Here is a 26,131-nt window from a genome sequence, read left to right as displayed (position 1 = left end):
GTTGGATGCTTAACCAACTGAGCCACCCAGGCGCCCTGGCCAAGAATTCCTTTCAAACTTTATTCAGAATTGTGGTATTCATATGAGCTGAAATTCCCTATTCCATGTTCTCTATTCACTCTGCTCTTTCGTATTCAAAGACTAAGCCATGGCAAAATATGATCAGTGTTGTTTCCCATTGTTTATTTTATCAAAGAAGAACAAGTAATCCGAAGAGTCAAATATTTGTATGCCTTGGGGCAGATATTGATGGCCTGGACTTAAGGAACATAAATTCTGAGTTCCCTGTCAGTAATCGAATGGATCCAGCATGCATCTAGCTGTTCACTGATTTAGGTTATCAAATGATCACATTTTCAATAAGACTAATTCTTATCGTCTAAGTATTTTTCTGATAATCATTACATGTTGTCTACCCTAACTCTTTTTTATTACTCCTGGAAACATTTTAGAGATTTGTGTTCCAAATGAAACTTTGGAATTTGGGTAACTAAATGTTTAAAGCTATGGTATTAGGCTAAATGGGTTAATTGTATTCTTTTTTAGTTATTTGGTTGTATATTTAAACTATTCATTCTGTGTCTTCTAATACCTCAATTTCTGCCTCTCTGAGGAAGTTGCGAATAACAAGTACCTGTTTAAATTTGTAGTAGATATTGGTTTGTGAGAATGAATTGAAAGTTGCTATCTATTGCATTACGTATCATCTATAACCATTATAGAAACGTCAATCTCACCTGGGGTTCATACTGCCTCAAAAACTACAACTCTGCTTCAATAAAATCTTTCTTTTACAACAGTGGAAATTCCAAATCTGATCATTTAAGAGATTTTTGGCTGCAGGAATAGACAAGCCTTGAGTCAAACTGGCTTTATGATAAAGCAATAGTTCCCAAAATATGGTCCCCAGAACAGCAGCATTAACATCACTAAGGAACTTGTAGAGATGCAAATTTTCTAGTCCCACCATAGACATAGTAACTCAGATATTTGAGGACTGAGAACAACAATTTTTGTTTTAACAAGCCCTTAAGATGATTTTGAGAATCTGCAATCAAAATATATTATTCGAAAAAGAGCAAACATAGACATGGGGCAGGCTCCAGTTTGTGAAATAATAATTTAGGTTTTGTGGATATCACTTGGCAAAATAATTTGAAGTGAATGTTAGAAAACAGAATTTAATTTGAAAAAATGAGCTTTTCCTTAAATAAGCAAGCTCATATTTTGATACAAAAATTGTTAGCATTGGTTTGAAAATATTTCCTAAGGATACAATAAAGCTGTCGTCGTGGTGGTGATGGTTGTTTTGCTCCATAGGCATCTCTTCCTGCCAAAACTAAACTAAACTAAAATCCTAAAACAATTCATTGTCAAGTTGACACAAATGGTCTTAGTCCCTAACATTTGCATCATACTTAGCTGGTGTCAATTTTCAATACTTCTTTTGGTCATTAATAATCCAAACTGGAGGATAGATTATTAATTCCACCTGAGAAGTACATTGGCTCTATGGGATCGGTTTTGTATGTGGCAGAGTTTATTTTTATTTTTTTATTTTTTTATTTTTTATTTTTTTATATATGAAATTTATTGACAAATTGGTTTCCATACAACACCCAGTGCTCATCCCAAAAGGTGCCCTCCTCAATACCCATCACCCACCCTCTCCTCCCTCCCACACCCATCAACCCTCAGTTTGTTCTCAGTTTTTAACAGTCTCTTATGTTTTGGCTCTCTCCCACTCTAACCTCTTTTTTTTTTTTTTCCTTCCCCTCCCCCATGGGTTCCTGTTAATTTCTCAGGGTCCACATAAGAGTGAAACCATATGGTATCTGTCTTTCTCTGTATGTCTTATTTCACTTAGCATCACACTCTCCAGTTCCATCCACGTTGCTACAAAAGGCCATATTTCATTTTTTCTCATTGCCACGTAATATTCCATTGTGTATATATATATATATTTCTTGTTTTATATTTTATTTTATTTATTTATTTATTTATTTATTTATTTATTTATTTATAGAGTTTAAAGCAGACATTGTAGAACTTACTGATCAAAAATTTCAAACCTTTTTGTATAGGAAAATTTCTCCTTGGGACTGTGAATGTGGGTGCTTGTTTTCTACTGGAAGTACCTTTATTGTCTATCCATGTGATTTGTTTTTGTTAGTCATTGCAGAATCATTTTTCAGTATATGTACATTTTTTTTTTTTTTTACTACATTGTGTCTACAAGTGTCATTTTCAGGAGACTCTCTCTGGTGTGTAGGAGCTTCCACCTATTTTATATGTAAGGCTTTTTCTAGGGATTTTCTGCTTTTGTTCCAAGTCTGTTTCATATTGTTCAGTTAGGAGTTGGCAGCATGGAAATGGGGCTGTTTCCTATTAATGGTTTTTGCTTTTATATTAAATCCCCTATTTCTGAGTTAAGGCCATTCACTGAAAATAAGAAGAAAACTGAGGTTTCATTTGTTTCTATATCTCTTCCTGAATGCTTTCTTAAGATTATATAAAGACTATTCTTGATATTTAGACATGAGAGAACTTCAGATATTGTGTGATTCTATTTTAATTGGTGTTTGCTTCTTTCTGGTTTGAGTTGGATTTTGCAAAAATCTCTTTTGTTCATTTATCCTTCGGAATGCCAGCCTTCAAAAAGAGAAGTGGGCACACATATATAATGATATCATCTTTTTCATTATTTTGGTTGGTATTTTCTTTACAATTTTTTAATGTTTATTTTTGAGAGAGAGAGAGAGACAGACTGTGAGTGAGGGAGGGGCAGAGAGAGAGACACACACAGAATCCGAAGCAGACTTCAGGCTCTGAGCTGTCAGCACAGAGCCCAATGTGGGGCTTGAACTCACAGACTGCAATATCACGACCTGAGCCGAAGTTGGACACTTAACAAACTGAGCCACCCAGGTGCCCTGGTATTTTCTATTTTTATTAATTTTATCATTAGAGTTAGGAGGTATGATTTATTAATCCAGGACCAGCTAACAGAGTTTGTGGGCTCAGTGCAAAATAAAACATGTAAGGCCATTTTTTCAAAAACTAAGAATGTCAATAAGACAACAGCCCCACTTAGACTTAAATATGTATGGTAAATTGACATAAATTTTGTAAAGCTTAAGAGGCAACCTTTTATTGTGAACTGATGAAGTGATGTTGTATATTCTTTTCTAAGTATTAATGCTTATAACTAACTACAGAAACAAATCAGGATAACAGTTCGACTGTATACCATATCGGAATTTTCAATTCCGTACATCCTCAGTTACTAGAACATTAAAAGAATGTACTCCTATATCTGTTCTCTATCAAGAGTGCAGTTAGTAGAAATATCACATGACTGTTAAGGGAATTTTCTAGTTTTTAGAGTGTTGGAAAAGTTTCATTCTGTATTTTTTTCTGTCTTTTTCTTGGTAGAGGAGACATATGGAGAGTTTATTCCCATTGATTGTCTTGAAAACCCTAATACCCTGTAACAATGTATGTTATTTCCTCTGTAGAGATACCTTCTCTCTTTTTAAAAGCCCATTTTTGTGTTGCATCCTTTTGAAGAGATCAAGTTATTGACCCAGACTAAGTAATAAATCTCTGCATATGATAACGATTAGAATGCAAAGAAATAGCAATTGGTTGATTTTTGTTTTTAATGTTGTTTTTTCCTGCTAAGAAATCTTCTATGACTCTGACATCTATAGGATGAAGACCAACTCCTCTGGGTGTCTTATGAGGCCCTCCATGGCCTGGTGACTGCCAGTCCCTCCATTCTCTTCTCTGGTCACACCCGTTCTAACCTTAAACTCTACACGTTAAACTCTCTTGCAATTCTTCAACATGATCGCTGTTTCATGTCTTGGTGCGTGTTATTTCCTGGAGTATGATGCTCTGATGCCCTTCCCACCTACTTTAGACTGTCTTGGTAAAGTCTTCTTTCTCCTTTAGGTTGTAACTTAGCATGTCACCTCCTCTGTGAAGCAAGCCTTGACACTCACAGGCTTGGAAGCTCCTCCCCCAGTGCAGTACCTTGTATACTGGTCCTTTATGGCAGTGATTGTATTATATCATATTTGGCTCTTTACGGTTGTATCTGTATTTTCACTAAACTGAGCTTTTTGTGGACATGGATCATGCCTCTTTTCATTCCTTTACCTTTTACATTTAACACAGTGTCTTGCCTATAGTTGGCACTAAATAAGAACTTGTTGAATAAAATGAATTGAGTGAAATTTCAAAAAACTCATTGAATGAAATAAATAAATGTAATTTTATTTATTTATTTATTTACTTATTATTTTATTAGTTTCTCTCTCTCTCTCTCTTTTTTTTTTTTTTTTTGGTATCAGGAGTAGAATTTGGTGATTCATCATTTACATATAACACCCTGTACTTATCAGAATAAGTGCCCTTCTTAATACCCATCAGCCATTTAGCTCATCCCTTGTGACCTCCCCTCCATCCTTCCTCAGTTTGCTGTCTTATAGTTAAGAGTCTAAATGTAATTTGGGGTGCCTGTGTGGTTCAGTTGGTTAAGCACCCTACTCTTGATTTCAGCTGAGGTCGTGATACCACTATTCGTGGGTTTGAACCTTGAATCAGGCCCTGTGCTGACAGTGTGGAGACTGCTTGGGATTCTCTCTTTTCCTCTCTCTTTGCCAATTCCCCACTCATGCGCCCTCTCTCTCATAATAAATAAGCATTTTAAAAAACAGTTCTAAATGTAATTAAAAAAAAAAAACAGGTATCCTTGACTCAAAAGCTGCATTAATAAAGAAATCTTGAATCATTACCAGAATGTTAGATTTCTCCCATAAACTCAAAGGGAACAAGAAAAATAATTATGGAATAAACTTAATATTTAAAATTTGAATTTAAAACAGAGAAGGTAATATTATTACTCATTTCCATTTACAAAACTACACATAGAACTTTAATAAATTATATTTCCCTAATATTTCAGAGTTCTCATAGGATACTTATATACTCTATTTAATTTGTCTTTTTTTTTTTTTAAGATTCTATATGGTATTTGTTTTTCTCTGTCTGACTTTTCTCACTTGGTATAGTGCCCTCAAGGTCCATCCATGTTGTCACAAATGACAAAATTTCTGAGGGACTTAAGTTAAATTAGTATGTTTTCTTTTCTTTCTTTCTTTTCTTTTTTTTTTTTTTTTTGAGTTAGTGTATTTATTTATTTATTTATTTATTTAAGCATGGGAGGGGGAAAGAGATGGAGAGAGAGAAAGAATCCCCAGCAAACTTTGCACTCTGCCCTGAGCCTGAAGCAGGACCCCGTCTCACAACTATGAAATCTTGACCTGAGCCGAGATTAAGAGTCAGATGCCTAAAACTGAGCCACTCAGGTGCCTCTAGTATGTTTTCTTTTCTTAAAGAAAACCTGGTTTCTAACCATCTGTTTTTCACTGTTCTTCAGAGACATATGCTTAAAAAAAAGATATGTGAAAAGCACAAAACAGAATGTTTCCAGATGCAGGTGGTCCTAGATAATTTTGAAAAGTGCATGTGGGAATGTAAAAAAAAAAAAAAAAAAAAAAAAAAAAAAAAGAAGAAGTAACAGTACATGGAGTTTATTTGCTAATATTTTTAGGGTAAGATTTCTGGGGAAATAGAAATTTTGACAGCTATTAAATTCTTTTTACAGGGAAAGATAAGCTGGTTCCCCAATCCACTGCAACATTGCATACTTGTCTTCCATTTATTTTGTGGTTATTACATTTTTAGATAAAATGCCTTTAACAGGAAAAAAAAAAACACTATATAAACTCTCCATGACCAAAAAAAAAAAAAAAAAAAAAAAAGGGCAGCACATCATAGGCAAATATAGCCACAGAGGGAGGATTAAATGGAAAGGCTATGTGAAGAAAACTCTCTCCTTTCACATCTGATATCCATAGTTGTACATGTGAGTCTGAAAATTGATCCCAAAATATAAGTTTTTAATAAATATGTTATCCCATTTATAGCAGTTAAGATGAGAGAGTTGCCCTTATACCTCCCACTCACTAGATGAAGTGACTTTATTTTTCATTAGGGAATTACTTAATTTTTTTTCTGATAGGACAGTAAAATGTAAGCTATTTTCATAAGAATATTTGTTAAACTGGATTGAATTATGTTCTCTCTTTTTTTTATTTAGAAGTCTGTGGGTATGAATAAAAATTTAGGAAAATGTTTAAAAAAGGTAATATGAATATTTGTAGAATAAATGAACACTCAAAATCATTTCTTTAGCTATAATATCAATGGAATAGATCTTATCATATAATAATGTTTTTTTTCATACATAAATATGATTCTATTTATTTTCAAAAGAGGGGGCATTTATTGTAGGGCACCATGTTACAATTTTTTATGCTGTGATAATAAATGATTTAATTCATGTAATTTATGAATTAACTTTTATATTTATTATGAATATAACTTTTATTTTATTATGATTTTTAAGGCTTTAGATTATTTTAAATTTCAGTGTAACTCTTTGAATAGAATTCTTTCTGACTGATATTTTTAAATTTATTGTCTTATTTATAAGTAAAATGTACATAAGAAAGCATAACTGAATACATAATTGCTATTTGAATAATTATCTGTTAGTTCAGTTAAGAATAAAAAAATTAAGGGTGGCTGGGTGACTCAGTTGGTTAAGCCTCTGACTCTTGGTTTTGGCTCAGGACATGAACTCATGGTTGGTGAGATTAAGCCCTAAGCCAGCTCTGCCCTGACAGTAGGAAGCCTGCTTGGGATTCCCTCCCTCTCTTTCTGCCCCTCCCCCACGTGCTTGTTAGCTCTGTCTCTTAAAATAAATAAACTTGAAAAAAAGAATAAGAAATAATGTTTTTATTTTACCTTCTCTCCATTGTTATTCACTGATGCTCTTTCTTTCTTTATGTAGATCCAAGATTCTCCTAAATAATTTCCCTTAACTTTTCTTACAACAGGTCTGCTGCCGACAAATTGCCTCAATTTTTGTTTGTCTGAAAAAGTCTTTATTTTTCCTTCACTTTTGATAGATAATCTTGCAGGGTACAGGATTTAGGTTAGTGGGTTTTTTTCTACCCACATTTTAAATATTTCATTCTGCTCCCTTCTTGCTTACATGGTTTTTGGGAAGTTAGATGTAAGGCTTATCTTTTTTCCTCAATGTGTTAAGGTTTTTATCCCATTTCTTTCATATTTCTTTCATGATTTTTTTTTTTTTTGCCTTTTATTTTCTGTAAACAGTATGCCAGCATATAGGTTTTTGTTTTGTTTTGTTTTGTTTTTTGGCCTTTATTCTATTTGATTTTCTCTGAGCTTTCTGGATCTGTGGTGGTGTGTCCAAAATTAATTTGGGAATATTCTCAACCATAATCATTTCAAATACTTCTTCTGTACTTTTCTCTCTTTCTTCTTCTGGTATTCCATTACATGTATGTTGTCCCACAGCCCTTAGATATTCTGGTGTATTTGTGTTTTGTTTTGTTTTGTTTTTGTCCTTGTTTTCTTTGCCTTGCAGTTTTTGAGGATTCTATTGATATGTTCTGTAGCTCAGAAATTTTCTGATCCATGTCCAGTCTACTATTAAGCCTATCAACAGCATTCTTCATTTCTGGTATGGTGTTTGCTCCCCCCCCCCCCCACTTATTTATTTATTTATTTATTTGAGACAAAGATGGAGAGAGAGTGAGAGAAAGAGAGCACCTGCTCACACAAGCAGAGGCGGGGCAGAGAGAGAGGAAGAGAGGATCCCAAACAGGCTCTGCACTGTCAGGACAGAGCCCAAAATGGGGCTCAATTTCACAAACCTTGAGATCATGACCTGAGCCAAAATCAAGAGTCAGATGCTTAACTGACTGAGCCACGCAGGTTCCCCTAGTGTTTTTTATCTGTAACGTTTGGTAGGCGGGATCTTTCTTAGGCTTTCTTTCTCTCTGCTTATAGTGCCCATCTGTTCTTACATGCTATCTGCTTTGTCCATTACAGTCCATTACGGTCCTCCTTAACATATTAATTGCAGTTATTTTAAATTCCTGGTCTGATAATTTCAATATTCCTGACACATCTGGTTCTGATGCTCACTTTGTATTTTAAAATGCGATTTTTGCCTTTTGTTATGCCTTGTGATTTTTTTTCTTGATACCAGACATGATGTATTAAGTAAAAGGAACAGCTGTAAATAGACATTTAGTAATATGGTGAGGTGTGGGAAGAGGGTAAGCAATCTGAAATGGCCCTCTGATCAGGTCTCAGTCTTTTAGTAACTGTAGGCCTTTGGACTGAATTTCACAAGTGTTTCTCAATTTTATTCTCCCTGCTTCGCCATGGGACATTATGGCTAGAGTGTGTAGGCTGGAGTGTTGGGTATTTTCCTTCCCTACATGGAAGGCTAAAGCTAGTTGAAGTTAGGTTTTTCCCTTCCCCAGGTAAGTCTGACTCTGATAATACCCCAGCAAGTTAGGCTCTAGTTAAATAGTTTCACCTGAAAGCATGTCTTGTTAAGAACAGAGTTCTCTGGTTTATCTTAAATGGTTCCTTTCTCCTCCAACTGCTGGAAACACAAGGGGATTTTTCTCTGATACTTGCCAAGGGAACCTGGCTGAACAGTTCAAGGTAAATGTCACAATATTGTGGGGTCCCACTAGACTGGGGACCCTGGAATTTTTAACTCTTAAGAGTGTTCACAATACTCCTCCAGTAAGGGTGGAAGAGACGACTTTTAAGTTCTTCACATGCTTGAGCTGAACTGAAAGTCTCATATCTAAATCAAATTCTGCTTTTTCTTTCTTTCCTTTTTTTTTTTTTTTTTTTGTCTTTTGGCTGTGTGTTGTTATTTTATTTTTCCATATGTTTCATAGTATTTTTATGAAACTCAGTATCTTTTTTAGGACAGCAGAGACAGATAAATCGATTGTATGCAAATTTATCTGTCTTTTTTTCTCCTAGGCCTTTGGTGTGGTAGTTTCAATTAATCCAAACAAAAGTATTTCTAGTGGTGGTGGGCACTATAAATAACCTCAGCATATGTCAGCCAACACATGCCTCAAGGCATAATTTGTGATTAAGGTGGGGCCATATGATTTCTCTCCTTATCTACTTTGCTATCAGCTTTAGGTCTTCCTTTTGTGTTACATTTTTTTCTTTCTTTTATTTTTTTTAATGTTGGTTTATTTTTGAGAGAGAGGGGGGAGAGGTAGAGAGAGGAGAGAGAGAACGGCAAACAGACAGAATCCAGAGCAGGCTTCAGGCTCCGAGCTGTCAGCACAGAGCCCAACGCGGGGCTCAAACCCACGAAACATGAGATCATGACCTGAGCTGAAGTCAGATGCTTAACCAACTGAGCCACTCAGATGCCCCTTTTTTGTGTTATATTTCTATGGGGATTATCTACAAAAACAAAGGAACACTCCCAGGGGTAAATACTGCAACTTTTTACCTGATACTTGCTACCCCGATACTTAAGATCATTCTGATTAAGCCACAGGCAGACACTATGTCCCAGCATCTCAGAATTTTGGGCTTCCCAAGGAGCTAATCTTTTCCCACTCTCTAGTACTAGGCCCAGCGATTATCCTACTGCTTCCCATGTAGTAGAGGATATTTTTCCGTTCTCTTTCTCCAGCAGCATTGAACTTACACCTGTGCCATCAGAATATGTTTTTGTTGCCCTTTCCCAAAGATAAAGACTTGTTTTCTAGGGGACTAAAGCAGAAGGGTGCTGGTGAATTTTGTGCTCCTCATGTAGCCTGTGTTATTCTCTACTTCAAAGCATATACTATGATGGATGCTTTCTCAGGACTCTGCTCAATAATCTTTGTGGGAATCTAATGAATTATATTGTAAAAAAGTCATCAAGACTTGGCAAACTCTCCCTATATGTGTACATCCTAAAGGCTCCACATTTTCTCATAAAAATGCTGAGGACACTGGTGGAAAGCCATTAAAGCTGAGGATGTAAGAACAAAAGACTTCTATTAATGAGGAAAGGGTATGGATAAGTGCTGAGCCCAGAACCAGAAATGAGAAGTAGAAAGAGCAGGGCCAGAGACGCCAATCCTCTGAGACTAAGAGACACATTGCTTGCATAAGACACGTTTAATCAGACCGATATCTCTTGTCAGCACCATCAGGGTAGCAATATTGGGTAGAAAGGAACCGTGGGTACCTCTAGAAGTGCTGTTATCTCCTTAGGCATCCATAATAGGACAACACTAAAGGAAGATTCACTCCAAGCCTCCAGCAGGTTATCTTATCTGAAATCTTCATAGTCCAGCATAGCTCTGCCTGTTGCAAGTAAGCAAATGTTCAAATCCCCATGTATCTCTTCAGGTGCTTGCCTCTCCATAGATGAAGGACCGATTGCTAGTCTTGCCACTTCAACTTTTTGCTAGTTTCAAGTAAAGTTGTGAACTTGCTGTTTTCCTGGATTTTTGTTGTTGTAAGATTGTGACACTCTTTGTAGGTCTTTGTACCTTTAAGTAGATATGTGATATCCAGTAAGGCTTTTAAAAAATTTATCTGGCTTCCTAAGATTTATTTTTGGTGAGTTGGTTACTATAAATTCCTCCTTGATAGCCTGAACAGTAAATCATGTAATCTTTTCCCTCACTTATTTCATTTGCTGTAGACTCTTTCACCATTCACAATAATTTGTTTCTTCAGTTTTCAGGTGATCTCATCCATTTATAAAATATTTCTTCACCTTTGTCTCATTTGCAGGTTTAACTGTGATTCCTAACAAAAGCTTTGGGGAAACTTGAAGGTATTTGCCTCTTTATGTTATTTCTGACTCTCTCTGTTTCTGTTTCTGTCTCTCTCTCTCTCAATCTCTCTCTCTCTCTCTCTCTCTCTCTATATATATATATATATATATATATATATATATATATCTTATTTTGTTCTGCAAATAAGTTCTAGTTGCTGCTCCCAAATGCTGGTTTTATTATTTATGCAACAAATAGGTCAATGTGTGACTATTGTAATATTGCTTTAATTATGAATCCAATTTCAATAATTCTGTAAATTTTTTTAATGTTTATTTATATTTGGGGGGGAGAGAGAGAGAGCACGAATGGGGGGAGGAGTAGAGAGAGACCTAAACAGAATCTGAAACAGGCTTCAGGCTCTGAGCTGTCAGCACAGAGTCTGACACGGGTCTTGAACTCACGAGCTGTGTGATCATGACCTGAGCCAAAGTCGGACACTTAACTGACTGAGCCACCCAGGCACCCCTCAATAATTCTGATGACTTCAATCTGTGGGTCAGTTAAGCATGTTTTCTTAGAAGACAGTTTCATGGAAAGCACAAAACTGAGGGTGTAACTTGTATGAATTTATCAGTGCTATAGACTGAATTTCTGTGTCACCATGCTCCCCTCCCCATTCATATATTGAAATTCTAATCTCCAAGATAATGGTGTTTGGAGATGGGGTCTTTGGGAGATAATTAAGTCATCAGGGTGGAGACTTTATTATGGGATTAATGCCTTTATAGGAAGAGTCAGGAAACAGCTTTTTCTCCCTTTCTCTGTTTCTCTCTGTCTCTCCCTCTCTCCACCATGTGAGGATAGGATAGGAAGATACTTCTTTGAAAACCATGAAAAGTGCCCTCACCAGACATTGGATCTACTGGCACCTTGATCTTGGACTTCCCAGACTCCAAAACTGTGAGAAACAAATTTTTATTGTTTCAGCACACAGCTTATATTATTTTGTGATAGTGGCCCAAACTAAGACAATTGATATTGTATTTTGGATTATAATTTGTTCTATATCAACTTTGGGTTTACAGTAATCATGGTGTTGACAAAGTGAAGGGGGAAAACATTTATGAGACCACTTTGGAGGATAATTGGGTAAGAAGGTAGTTCTCTTTGGCTTTGGGTTAACTCATACACTCTTTTACAACTTGTGAATTTAGAGATTGTTGAAATCACTTGTTAGTCCAGCACTTATATTTATATTTCCATGTGCATGGATTTCTTACTTCCAATAAGAGATTATAAGAATGAGACAAGAACAATATTCAGGAAGTCTGTTTCTGCTTCTGTAAAGTTGGAGTAAAGTTAGTGTTATTATATTTCATATTTTTCTGAAATATTCTAGTGTCTGGGTAAATTTTGCAAATTCCAGGCAATTTGGGTCAATGTTCTATAGCAGTTTCTGAGACCTTTCTGCTTATATCAACATTTCTAATTTCCTAAATCCACCAGCAGGCTCTGTCCATTAGAGTCAAGAAGAATCTTTCTCTTCCCTTCATTTTTACATGTTGATAGATTTTAATTTAACCTATCTACGAGGTTGTCATACTTTCTATAAGATCTCCTTTGATTCTTCATGCCAGTTTGTCAGGTGGTGATTCCAAACTGCCACACTTGGCTTGCAATCTTTAAAACATTACTTGAGTTTGAGTTCTATTTTAACTTTCCACCGTCATTCTTCATGAAAGCTTTAAATGAAATATTGACATTTCCCATATTCATTTAGAATATTATATGCACCCTCTGCAGTTCTTCACATTTTTGCATGAAATAATTTCAAACATAGGGATATATAATTTTACAGATAATTCTTATCAGTTTGAGCTTTCCCTGACAAGCTATTAGTCTTTGAAATATTTTACCCAATGCTATGATGTCCTGTCAGAGAAGAAGCGGAATTCATTGCCTCCAAATTCATTTGAGCAGTGATAGAATGTCATTATAGGCATTTATCATTCTTCATACACTCAAAATTTTGGTAAATGAAGTGCATCTGGGTCTTCTTTGGGGTCATCACAATTAGCACCTAAACAATATAAGTGTGAAGTATCATTTATCAGTCTTCATAATGAATTAATGTCCTTGTTTTATCTTTATGATAGTTGTACCTGTCAAAAACTTTACCAGCTTCAGTACTTAAAATCTATGAAACTCTGAGAGGACTGTTGAGGTATTAAGCATTATTGAGGAGTTAATACTGGGGTATTATTGATAGTAATTGTTATGCAAATCATTATTATTTAATTTATTATTTTTTTACTAAAACGGTCACCATTTAAAAGAGAAAAATGATTAATTATTTTATAAAAAGTAAGTGACATGTTTACAGGAACATTTTAATTTTCTAACTTCTACATGGCCAGCTACTGGTAGAGTACTTCATGTACAGAAAGGGCTTACTAACTATTGTTAGTAAGTAAAAATTGGAATAAGTTTTTGAACTTGGTTAATAGTATTTGAAAGATTACATAAGTGATTATCCAAGTTTCGGTTTCAGTTTTGATTTTTGATAAATCTTAGTATTTTGGGACCTCAGTTTCATCATTAATAGGATTAGAGCGTTGGGTTCATTGGTTTTCAAGGTAGTTCTTAAAACAAAAATTTCAATTATTTCATTTATTTTAGATGTTCCTAGAAATATTTCTTATAATCCTGTTTTCAGTTTTTTCTCAAATTAGTGACACCATGTTAATTTTCTTTTTACCTTATTGCATTGTCAATTGAAATAGAAACTTGCAAAATATCACTGAGTCCCAGGTTAACATACAAGTGAGCATAATTCTCCTAAATTGGTGATTGGTTCTCAGCTTGTTTTCTTGTTTTGAGTGATTTTTCAAATAAGGACATAAGATATATATATATATATATATATATATATATATATATATATATGCTTTTATTTCTTTATTTCACAATTCAGAATTTCATATCTCTGAATAACGTGCTCTGGTTACATAATACGGAATATATAATTGGTTTAAGCAAGAATTGAAGTAGTAACTCTTAATAAGTTGAGCATATTTAGGAATCTATAAAATTTGCCCTCATATACTTTGATAAAAATTTACAAATAAAATTCTAGAAGTTAATTTCAAAGAGATTGCCCTATTTGGGGAATAATGCTGGATATTAAGTAATTAAGTGATAATATAGTGCCAACTGGGTCTGATTCATTAATACTTTTCATGAAATAACAAATGCAATGTTACATCAAAAGATATAAATAATTGTAAATTATGATTGTAATTTTTAATATAATATCAATTGGAGAAAAATATATTATTTTAGGATTTCTCACATATATTAAAGTAGATGGTAAATTTGGGATTTAATACATGGAACATATGCCACATGCAATTTAAAGTTATTTTATATTTCAATTAGTTATAAGCTTAGTGATATATATCATCTTAAAGAAGTTATAGCAAAGCTGATCATTTCAATAACTAATTAAACTTAATATGAAAGAGTTGGCTTAACTGCAAATGTTCTTTAATTTTATGAAAGATTATATGAAAGTATTAAATTATTTTCTCATTTGCTTTGGGATAAAAGTTATGAAATGAAAGAGACATTTTTTTCCAGTCTAATAAACAAGTTTAGTAATTTAGAGCAATTTCAGTTGCCTTTTTAAAGAGTTCAAAATATGAAGAAATTAATGAAGAAGTACTATTGACTTCATGCATTTTTTTAGACCTGATTAAAGCTGTTCATAATCATGTATTAGGATAAAATTTTATCTACTATATTCTGGCATTTTTTATAGATTCTGATAATATCCCTTGGCATGTATAATTTTTTTTTAAGTCAGAGGTTTGGAATATAGCTATATACACTAAAGAAACTATTTTTTTAATCATAGTGTCTTTAATTTTAATTTAAACAAAGAGTTCTTTGTATTATACGGTTACTTGAGTTTAGAAAATTAAAATGACTGAGAAAAAAATATATAACATGAAAACTTTAAGATCTGTTACTAGAAAGCAAATACTAAAAATAGAATATAGACCTGTTTCTAATAGCAATATATATTTTTACAACAATTTTTTTCAATCCATAGATATATTTTATGATCAATGTCTGTATACATAGACATTGTACACATAGATGATATTGTTAAAAATTATCTGTATGTACTTAATTTAAATTGTCTTAAATGCTATTTTTTGCATTAATGAGTGGTTATGTCAGTGTTTTGAAGAAAAATATAGAAATTTAATATTAATGAGTAAGATAGTACTAGAGTTTTACCTGTATGTCACAGATAATAATTCATTAGGGAAAACTATATCTAGTATGTAACTATAACCATAGGCTATAGAGAAAGAAACATAGCAGGTATAAAAAAAAACATAAAATATTATGACATAATTGTGATCAGATATACTATTCATATCAATAAACATGAATAGGCCTAATGCATGTAATAAAATAAAATAAAAATTATTTTGTTATTACTCATCTGCCTGGATGGATTACACTTTTGTAATTGTCACAAAGACCCTTGTTCCATTAAACTTAAAGAAATATTCAAAACTATTGTATTCATTCAGAGTGGTTTAAAATGTATTCTTAGGAATAAATTTATTTCAGAAATTTAATGTTTTTTGATTTGGATGACATTTCAGAATTTCATCAAAACTCCTTTACCGTAATTACCAGACGTTAAATGGAAAAACCTAAAATCCTAACCTGTCATTAGAGGCTTCTTGTGTGATTACTTATATAACTTAAGATAAAAAAAATAATAAATTTTTCCATTCCTCCTTTGACATGAAATTATTTCATATCTATTTACTTAGCTACAAATCATCAACGTGTATTCAAACGTGTATTTGACAAAGCCCACCCTGCAAATAACTGGGCAACTGTTGTTTTATTTCTGTGTAGATCTACTGCAGAGTCATATTACTTTGATTTATGGATAGTTTTAGACACCTAAATGCTTCAACCCTCTCTTGTTCTCATAAGCCTCACATTGTATCTTTGGAAAATTGTATTACAAATCTGTACAACAAAAGATGAAAGGCAGCATCCTGAAAGAGTCAGAGAAGAAGGAAATTTATTTGGAAATTTCCAATGAATGTGTTTCTTTCTTTGAGAAGTGACTATATTATAGGCATTTCTTCTGATTCTAACAATACTATTGTTTCTCATTTTTATTTAACTTCCAGTTAGTTAACATACAGTGTAATATTAGTTTCAAGTGTAGAACTTAGTGCTTCATCACTTACATGCAACACTCAAATGCTCATTACAAGTGCCTTCCTTAATACTCATCACCCATTTAAGACATCCGCTGCAGACCTGCCTCCAGCAACCCTAAGTTTGTTCTCTGTAGTTAAGAGTCTGCTTTCTGGTTTGCCTTTCTTTTTTTTTTTTTTTTACCGCCCCCCTCCCTCACCATGTTCATCTGTTTTGTTTCTTAAATTCCTCATATGAGTGAAATCATATGGTATGTGTCTTTCTCTAACAGTACTGTTATCAAATGTGTACCATTCTCTTTGAAAAGAAAATGGCTGGCAATTGTTTTGTTTATCAGGAAATACACAGAACAAATAAAATTTTCTACTTCTGCTTATAGTTTGAATCTCTGGTGAACAGCTTGCTCATTTCTAGAGTGAGCATGTGGCAGTAGTATGAGTATCAGTGGAATAATTCTGACATTTGGTTGATAAGATTTGCTTTAAAATATATTTACAAAAATTCTGTTTAGTTGATATATAGCTCCTCACAACCTTTATAAATTTCAAACTCACTTGATTTTCTCATACATAAAACTTACTGAAATGTTTGCCAAAAAAAGCAATTCTAAATAGGAAGGAAAATAAAGAACACTATAACTGATTTGTTTCTTGTAGAGCTGAGATGAAGCAAAGAATCAAAGACAAGATAATATATCCTTATTTATCTACATTTATTTCATAGCAAATGTTTTATGCAAATATACGCAATTAACATCATCATTTTCAACATGGTGGTTATATATTTTTGTAGGTATTCCCTCCGTGGTCTTCTGCATTTCTATTTTCTATACTTAATTCTAAGGTATTTTTCTCATCTGCAGTATATTACCTATTCTTCTGTAAAAATATTGAAGTATATGGAAAACTTTTTCTTAGAATGTTCTTTTACCAATTTACATTCATCAAGCACAGTATTGCATATTAATAGACAATCAAGTTCTACTTCAGGTACAAAGGTTAAAATATTTTAGAATTGAAGTTGTTCATAATGAGTTGCTATGTTTAAATTTTGTACAGGTTCTGCAAAATAACTTTTAAATATTAAAAAAGTAATGAATTATTTTCTAATATTGACTACAGTTATTATATTAATATGTGAGTCATAATATCTACAAAGAGTAGTTTTTTTAAAAAAGTTTATTAATTTGTTTTGGGAGAGAGGGCAGAGAGAGAGAGGGGGATAGAAAGAATCCCAAGCAGGCTCTGTGCTGTCACCATAGAGCCCGATGCAGGGCTCAATCCCACAAACTATGAGATCATGACCTGAACCAAAATCAAAAGTTGAACACTTAACTAGCTCAGTCATCCAGGGTGCCCCATAGAGTAGTTTTTTGTTTTGAAATAGTCTGAATGTGAATGGATAGAAAAGGTATTCTATGCAAATGATAACTAAAAGAGATCAGAGGTGGCAATGTTTATATCAGACATAAATAGACTTGAGGTCAAAATGTCATGAGACAAAGTAAGTCATTATATAATGATAAAAGAGTCTATTCTTCAGGGTTATATGTAACTATAACTATGCACCAAATATCAGAGCACATACATATATAAAGGAAGCATAGATCTGGAGGGGAGAGGTAGGCACAATACAATAATAATAAGAGACTTCAACATACCACATTCAATAATGAATAGAACATCTAGACAGATAATCAATAAGGAAAAAAAAACAGACTTACAGTACTATAGACCAAATGGACCTTAAAGACATATAGAGAATGTTCCCAATAACGCAAAATAGACATTCTTAAGCACAAATGGAGCATTCTCTAAGATATGTCTTATGATTAGTCACAAACCATTCTTAGCAATATTAAGAATATTAAAATCATACCAAGTTTCTATCACAATGGAATAAAACTAGAAATTAATAACAGAAAGAAAATTAACAAATATGTGGAAATTAATCAATGCAGCCATCTCCAATCATTGGGTCAAAGAAAAAAATCAAAATGGAAATGAGAAAATATCTTGAGACAAATGAAAATGAAAACACAATAATCTAAGCCTTATGAGATAAAGTAAAAGTAGTACTAAGAGAAAAGTTATAGCATGAATGTCATATTAACAAAGATCTCAAACAACCTGACTTCACAACCCAGGAACTAGAAAAAGAAGAAGAAACCAAGACCAAATTTGGCATAAGGAAGGAAATAATAAAGAGTAAAACAGAAGTAAATGAAATAGGTAATAGAAAACATCAATGAAACTAAGAGTTGGTGTTTTGAAAAGATAAAATTTAAAAACCCATAGCTAGACTAAGAAAAAAAGAGAGAAGGCAAAAATAATGAGGAATGAAAGAGTATACTCTACAACCAATGTTATGGAAATAAAAAAATATCATGGGAGACAATATAAATAATTATATGCCAACAAACTGGGTAGCCTGGAAGAAATGGATAGATTCTTATAAACCTACAATGTACCAACACTGCCATGAAGAAATAGAGAATAGAAAAGACCAACAATGTATAAGGAGATTGAATGAGTAACAAAAATCCTCTCATCAAAGAAAAACTCAGGAGCAAATACCTGCAGTGAACAGTTCTACCAAATATCTAAAGAATAATGAACAATTTAAATTTTTTCCAAAACATTGAAGAAGAGGGAATAATTCCAAATTCATTTTATTAAAACAGAATTACACTGATACCAAAGACAAAGACATTACAAAAAAGGAAACTACAGGCCAATCAATATTCCTGATGAACTAGGTACAAATATTCTCAGCAAAATGCTAGCAAAATAAATTCAACACTATGTTAAAAGGAGCATACGCCATGACCAAGTGGGATTTATCCATGGAATTCAAAGAAGTTTTAACATACACAAATTAATAAATGTTAACAGAATGAAAGATAATCACATGATAATCTCAATAGACACTGAAAAAGTATTTGTCAAAATATATATTTTATTGATAAAAGCCCTTGACATGTTGGGTATAGAAGTAATATACCTCATCATAATAAAGGCCATATACAACATTATACTCAATGGAGGAAAATTGAAAGCTTTTCCTCTAAAATCAGAACCAAGACAAGGACATCCACTCCTGCCAGTATTATTCAACATCGTACTGGAAGTCCTAGACAGAGAATTTATGCAAAAACAAAGCAACCAAACAAAAACAAACAAAACTGCATCCAAATCAAAAAGAAAGAAGTAAAATTATACCTGTTTGCAGACAGCATGATTTAATATGTAGAAAATTCTAACGACATCACTGTTAGTCTAGTAAATAAATACAGTAAAATTATGGACTACAAAATCAACATATAAAAATCAATTGTGTTTCTATACACCAACATAAACTATCTGAAAAGGGAATGAAGAGAACAATTGCATTTACCATACCACTAAAAATAATAAAATAGAAATTAATTTAACCAATGATAATGAAAGATTTGTACACTGAAAACTCAGAACACTGATGAAAGAAATAAACAAATAAATGGAAAGACATCATGTGTTCATTGATTTGAAGACTTGACACTGTTAAACTATTCATATTACCCCAAGTGTTATATATATTAAATGCAATTGATATCAAAATCCCATGATATTCTTTACAGATATAGATAAAATAATCCTAACATTTATATGGAACCACACAATGTCCCAAATAACCAAAGCAATCTTAAGCAAGAAGAACAAAGTTGAAGGAATCACATGTCCTGACTTCAAAATATATTACAAAACTACAGTAATTAAAACAGTATGGTGCCAGCACAAGAAACACACACACATATATACATACATATACATATATATACATATATATAGACTAATGGAATAGAATCGGGGCCCAGAAATTAATTTATACATGTATGGTCAACTTATCTCTGATAAAAGTGCCAAAATCATGCAATGGGGAAATGAAAGTCTTTCTAACAAATAGTGTTATGAAAACTAGATATCTGTATGCAAAAGAACAACATTGGACCCTTATCTTACCTATGCAGAAAAAAAAAACAACTCAAAGTGTAATAAAGATTTAAATATAGAACCTGAAACTATAAAACTCCTAGACGAAAACATAGAATAAATGCTTCATGACATTGGTCTTGTCAATGATTTATTGGATATAAGTTCAAAAGTGAATGCAGTAGAAGCAAAAATAGAAAATGGAACTACATCAGACTAAAACTCATTTGCACACTGAAATAAATAGTCAACAATATTAAAATGCAATACAGACTGGAAGAAATATTTGTAAACCATATATCAGATAGGGGGTTAATATCCATAATATATAAGAGATTCGTACAGCTCCATAACAACAACAACCCCCCCCCCAAACAATTTGATTTAAAAATGGTCAAAGGACATGAATAGACAGACGTTTCTTGAGGGAAGTCTTATAATCTGGTGACCAAGAGGTATATAAAAAAGTGTTCTACCAGTTATCAGGGGAATGAAAATTGAACCCACAATTATATATCACCTCATACTTAAAAAAAAAAAAGTTTGGCTAGGAGGTGGAGAAATTGGAACCTTCATATACATACAGTTGGTGGGAATGATAAATGCTGCCACCACTATGGAAATGTATATGTAAGTTCCCGAAAAAGTTCAAAATACAACTACCATATCATCTAGCAATTCTACTTCCAGGTATATATCTAAAAAATTTGAAATCAGGAACTTGCAGGGATTATCTGCGTTCCCATATCATTGAAGCATTATTTAGAATGCTATCTCTATCATCTCTATCTCTGTCTCTATCTCTATTTATGTCTATCTCTGTCTCTTATCTCTATCTCTATCTAAATAACCTAATGTCCATCACCAGACTGATGGATACAGAAAATCAGTGCAAAAATATATATGTACTTATATATATATATTTCATGTAAAAATATGTATATATGTGTGTATGCATATATATATATATATACACATATATATATATGGCAGGATTTTCTTCTCTTTTAGGCTGAATAATAATCATTTATATATTATATAACTGAATATATATGTATATAATATGTAAAAATGTAAAATGTAAATATACATATATGTGTGTGTATGCCACATATATATGGAAGGATTTTCTTCTCTTTTAGGCTGAATAATAATCATTTATATATTATATAACTGAATATATATGTATATAATATGTAAAAATGTAAAATGTAAATATACATATATGTGTGTGTATGCCACATATATATGGAAGGATTTTCTTCTCTTTTAGGATGAATAATATTCATTTATATATTATATAATTGAATATATATATGTATATAATATGTAAAAATGTAAAATGTAAAAATATATATGTGTGTATGCTATATATATATATGAAAATATATATATATATATTTATATATATATATGAAAATATATATATATATATTTATATATATATATATATATATATATATATATATATATATATATATGAAAATCCTTCCATATATATGGCAGGATTTTCTTCTAGGCTGAATAATATTCATTTATACAGCCTAAAAGAGAAGAAAATCCTGCCATATTCAATAACATGAATGAACCTAGAAGACATTATGCTAAGAGAAATAAGCCTGAGACAGAAAAGAATGTATGACCTTACATAAAGAGGTATCTAAAATAGTCAACTTTGTAGGAACAGAGATTAAATGTTGGTTTCCAGGGACTTGGAAAATGAGAAAATGGGGGGATTATCAACAAGTATAAAATTTCAGTTTTGCAAGTATTGGGATCTGTTCATCATGGCTCCTGTGGTTAAAAATATTATATTGTACACTTAAAATTTTGCTAAGAGGGTAAATCTCATGTTCAGTATTCTTTTTTAAAAAATGTTTTAAAAGTTTATTCATGTTTTGAGAGAGGGAGACAGAGTGCAATAGGAGGAGGGGAAGAAAGAGAGGGAGACCCAGAATCTGAAGCAGGCTCCAGGCTCTGAGTGGTCAGCACAGAGCCTGATGTGGGGCCCGAACTCACGAACTGCAAGATCATGACCTGAGCCAAAGCTAGACACTTAACCAAATGAGCCACCCAGGTGCCCTCATATTTCAGTATTCTTACCACAATAAATAAATGTATATTTTCTTTAGAAAAATTTATATAATATTGGTATTGGTTTTGCAGCACATGCATATACATATATCTACATAAATTAAAACAATACCTGTCAACATCATCATCTGGTTATTGAAAAATATGAAGTTAAATAGAAAAAATATTGTTACTTATAGACCTTGATGAAATGACAGTTTTAAAATCTTAAAAATTATCTCTTTTCTTAAACACTGAAACCTAAAGATTTAATATTATGTGGAATTAAAAAGCAAAGTTATGAAAGGTTCTGCAAAATGTTATTTTCTAATATAAAGCTGATGTTTTGAGCTTGTCTTAACCAAATATTATGATCACCATATTATCATTCCAGAGCTTAGAAATAATATCTCTCTTTATGAAGTTAGCTCTCATAATCATAACTGTACTTAGCCCAAGATTATGGTTGTAGAGTTATATTATTTTCCATTATTTTTTAAATCTATATTACATCTATAAAATTCTCAATTTTGTGGAGCTGATATAATTTTCCTTACTTTCCTAATAGTCCAGTGATATAATATGGAATTTTCAGTTGGAATGTACACTAACAATTTCTGCTCACTCCTGCAAGATCAGGCTTACTGAGTATCAGAATGGTGATACCAAGAATGGTCCAGATCCTAGAGTAGTATTCCCAAAATATTGTTGGCCAAGAGAATAGCCATCTGCCTAAAATTCACTTAAAAGCAAATTTTGGAACTGTTGTGGTAAGGATGTTAGGCTAAGAAGTTCTGTCTATCACAAAAGCTATTTATCACTGGTGACATTTTTAGGTAATGTGATAATGAACCATTTGAAGATGTGTCCCAGAGCAACTTTTAGAATGTTTTTTATGGTCTCCTTGATGTTTCTTCCTAATAAGTCAATATGAAATTTTTCTCACAAGTTAATTGTGACCCATGACCTGAGCAATTTCAACTGAACTTTCCCTGTGAATTTTTTTATTTTTTTGCAGTAAAGAAAAAAATAGAGGATTCTTTGATCTTCTAGGCTCATTACACAGAAGAATTTGTTCTGTGTCAACTCATTTCTTTTTCACTCTCTTTTTTTTGTCTTAATACCTCTATTTAGATTTGAGTTTTTGTAATGATATAATTGCTTTTGAATCGCTTACAAAAAGGTTTAAAAATATTGTGAAAGACAAATTTAGATGAAGTTTAAAGTTATCTTTAATTTTTAATTTTAATTAATATTTCTCAGGGGCTGAGCATGATGATTTAAATCAAAGAAGGATACAACTAGTCATCTGTCTATTGTTTTAGTGTCAAAACCCAAATATATTTCCAAATTAATATCTTATGATTAGGATAAATGTCATTATGGAGTGAAAGAGGAGAGGAAAAGAGGGAAATGAGTGTTTACTGCGTATCCATGAAATGTCTTATTTCATTGTGCCAATCTCTATTAGTTAGTGGTTTTGAATTTTTGTAGATACAGGAAATGAGAATCTGAGAATTTTTACTATTGCTCAGGCATTTAGCCAATTACTCTAAAATGTGATTCTTAGTCCCTGAGTTTTTCCGCTTATTTTTTTTCTTACTTTTATGGGGCGCCTGGGTGGCGCAGTCGGTTAAGCGTCCGACTTCAGCCAGGTCACGATCTCGCGGTCCTTGAGTTCGAGACCCACGTCGGGCTCTGGGCTGATGGCTCAGAGCCTGGAGCCTGTTTCCGATTCTGTGTCTCCCTCTCTCTCTGCCCCTCCCCTGTTCATGCTCTGTCTCTCTCTGTCCCAAAAATAAATAAAACGTTGAAAAAAAAACATTTATAAATATAATAAATTAGATGCAGTAATGAACAGCATACTGGAAATACCTTCTTTTAGCTGTATGCATTTAAAGGTGGATACATTTAACTTCTCTTTCTTTTCCTTTGAAACCCAGGACAAATTGCTTAACTTCCTTGTCTTTCTTGACTGTTAAATGAGGTTGAGGATGATAGTGATAACACAGCAGTAGTATTGGAATAAAATGCTATAACCCATTTAAATCACTTAGCATTAACTCATGATGGTTAGGGCTTTATTAATGTTAGGTATTAATAATATTCCTATTGGTTCCATTTATTATTATTATCATTATTATTGCTATTAGAATTAATGTTTAATAAACTGCACAAAAATGATAGAAAGTATTCTGAAATATAGCTCCAGTGGCTTTGAATCACTTTCTCTCAGCTTTATTATTTCATGCTCTCATAAGCTTCTTCCTCAGTTTATTCAATTGGAAGGTATTTATTAAAAACCAATTTTGTATCATCAGTGTGCAACACATTGGAGAAACCAGAAGAAAATTGAGATTCCCTTCCCTCAAAGGTTTTATTCTCCATTGAATGGTAAATAAGAGAAATAATAACCCTTCTGTGAGATAATGTAGTAACAGGATTAATCTCTAAGCAGTACTAGGAGAGATCAAAGCAAAGCTTTTAATTCAGGATGAAGGTTTGGGCAAAATCTCCAATAAGTGACCCAGAATTGAGTCAAAATGTGAGTGAATAAGCCCTGGATGGGACAATAGTGATAAGGGTGATCTAAACAGAGGCACCAGTGTCCTTAAATTCCTCAAAATGAGAGAAAGCATTAGAAGTGCTGAGAAGAGCAAGTGAGCATGGCAGAGTATGTATGAAGCAAGTTGGAGGTGAGGCTGGGAGACTCAACCGAAGCGAAGCCATTTAATGTTCAGAACGTTTATTGAAAAGTGCTCTTGGGATTAGCACTTGTGGAAGAGAAGAGACAGAGCAAGATTTGGTGGTTGAGCTATAGTGCACTCTCAATGAATGTCTCCGCCAACATTACAGGGTCTTCCAGAGTTAAGATAGCCCTTCAAAATGATTGTGAGTTGGGGTGCCTGTGTTGCTCAGTCGGTTGGTTGTAGACTTCAGTCAGGTCATGATCTCCCAGTTGGGGTCCTGAGTTCAAGCCTGGTGTAGGGCTCTGTGCTGACAGCTCAGAGCCTGGAACCTGCTTCGGATTCTGTGTCTCTCTCTCTTTCTGCCCCTCCCCTGCTCACAGTTCATCTCTTTATCTCTCTCTCTGCCAAAAATAAACAAACATTAAATAAATTAGAAAAAAAGAAACAAAATGACTGTGAGTTAAGGAGGGGGGCTATGCCTTTATATTCCCCATATTAATTAGTTATTAGATAGAGGCAGGCTACCCGGGAGGGACTTGTGATCTTGTACATGATTATTTTCTTAATCTTTATTTATTTTTGAGAGAGAGACAGAGTATGAGCAGGGGAGGAGCAGAGAGAGAGGGAGACACAGAATCTGAAGCAGGCTCCAGGCCCTGAGCTGTCAGCACAGAGCTCGACACAGGGCCTGAACTCACGGACCGTGAGATCATGAACTGAGCCCAAGTCGGACGCTCAACCGACTGAGCCACCCAGGTGCCCCTTTTTAAATTTTTTTTAATCTTTGTTTATTTTTGAGAGAGAGACAGAGTATGAGCAGGGGAGGAACAGAGAGAGAGGGAGGCACATGATTGTTTTCTTCAGCAGGGAATGAACAGCTAAGGTGTCTTCTGACAGATCTCTGAGCATCTGGCTAAATAAGTCTTTCATTCCTGAAGGAAGATCTAGATGGAGTACCACAGCATGTCTGCAGTCATCCCAAGGCGTTATTGTCAGGCACTGAAAGTGCTTAATCAGTGCAGTGATAGTATTTGAATCTTATACTTTCTTCTGTTATGTTCTGAGTTAATGGGTGAGGGCAATACTTGGTTCTTGCAGGGAACGTTCAGGCTGCGTTTTTTGGTTACACATTCTTCACTACATGTAAATCTGACTACCTGTAACTACCCATACTACTAAAGTAAACTACTGATGTTACTGTTTACCTGTAAATATCTATACTACCAAAAAAAGTCTATACCACCACTTTAATTTCTTGCCTCTGTTTCCACAATTGCCCCTGTACTATTTCTCTTACTTGCACTTTTGCCTCTCTCAAATCCCTTCTCCATTTGGCAGCCAGATTAGAGCTGTTCCACCATAAATGAAATAGTGCAGTGCTTTTTCCTAATAGCTTCCTCGTCTACTTAGCATGAACTGCAAA

General features: G+C 33.3%; 1 long non-coding RNA gene across 1 annotated transcript in view; it reads left to right on the top strand.

Moving 5' to 3' along the window:
- The window catches only part of LOC111560505, a 1,125,299-nt gene that overhangs the window by 970,630 nt on the left and 128,538 nt on the right, over positions 1 to 26,131 (top strand). Inside the window, exons 13-14 of the long non-coding RNA XR_006598120.1 lie at positions 10,729 to 10,771; positions 11,580 to 11,675. This is a non-coding gene — a long non-coding RNA (uncharacterized LOC111560505). The remainder of the gene's footprint in view (positions 1 to 10,728; positions 10,772 to 11,579; positions 11,676 to 26,131) is intronic.

This window comes from Felis catus, chromosome B2 (assembly GCF_018350175.1).
Source record: "Felis catus isolate Fca126 chromosome B2, F.catus_Fca126_mat1.0, whole genome shotgun sequence".
In the NCBI taxonomy this organism is placed as follows: Eukaryota; Metazoa; Chordata; class Mammalia; order Carnivora; family Felidae; genus Felis; species Felis catus.
This window is presented reverse-complemented; position numbering and strand designations above follow the sequence as displayed.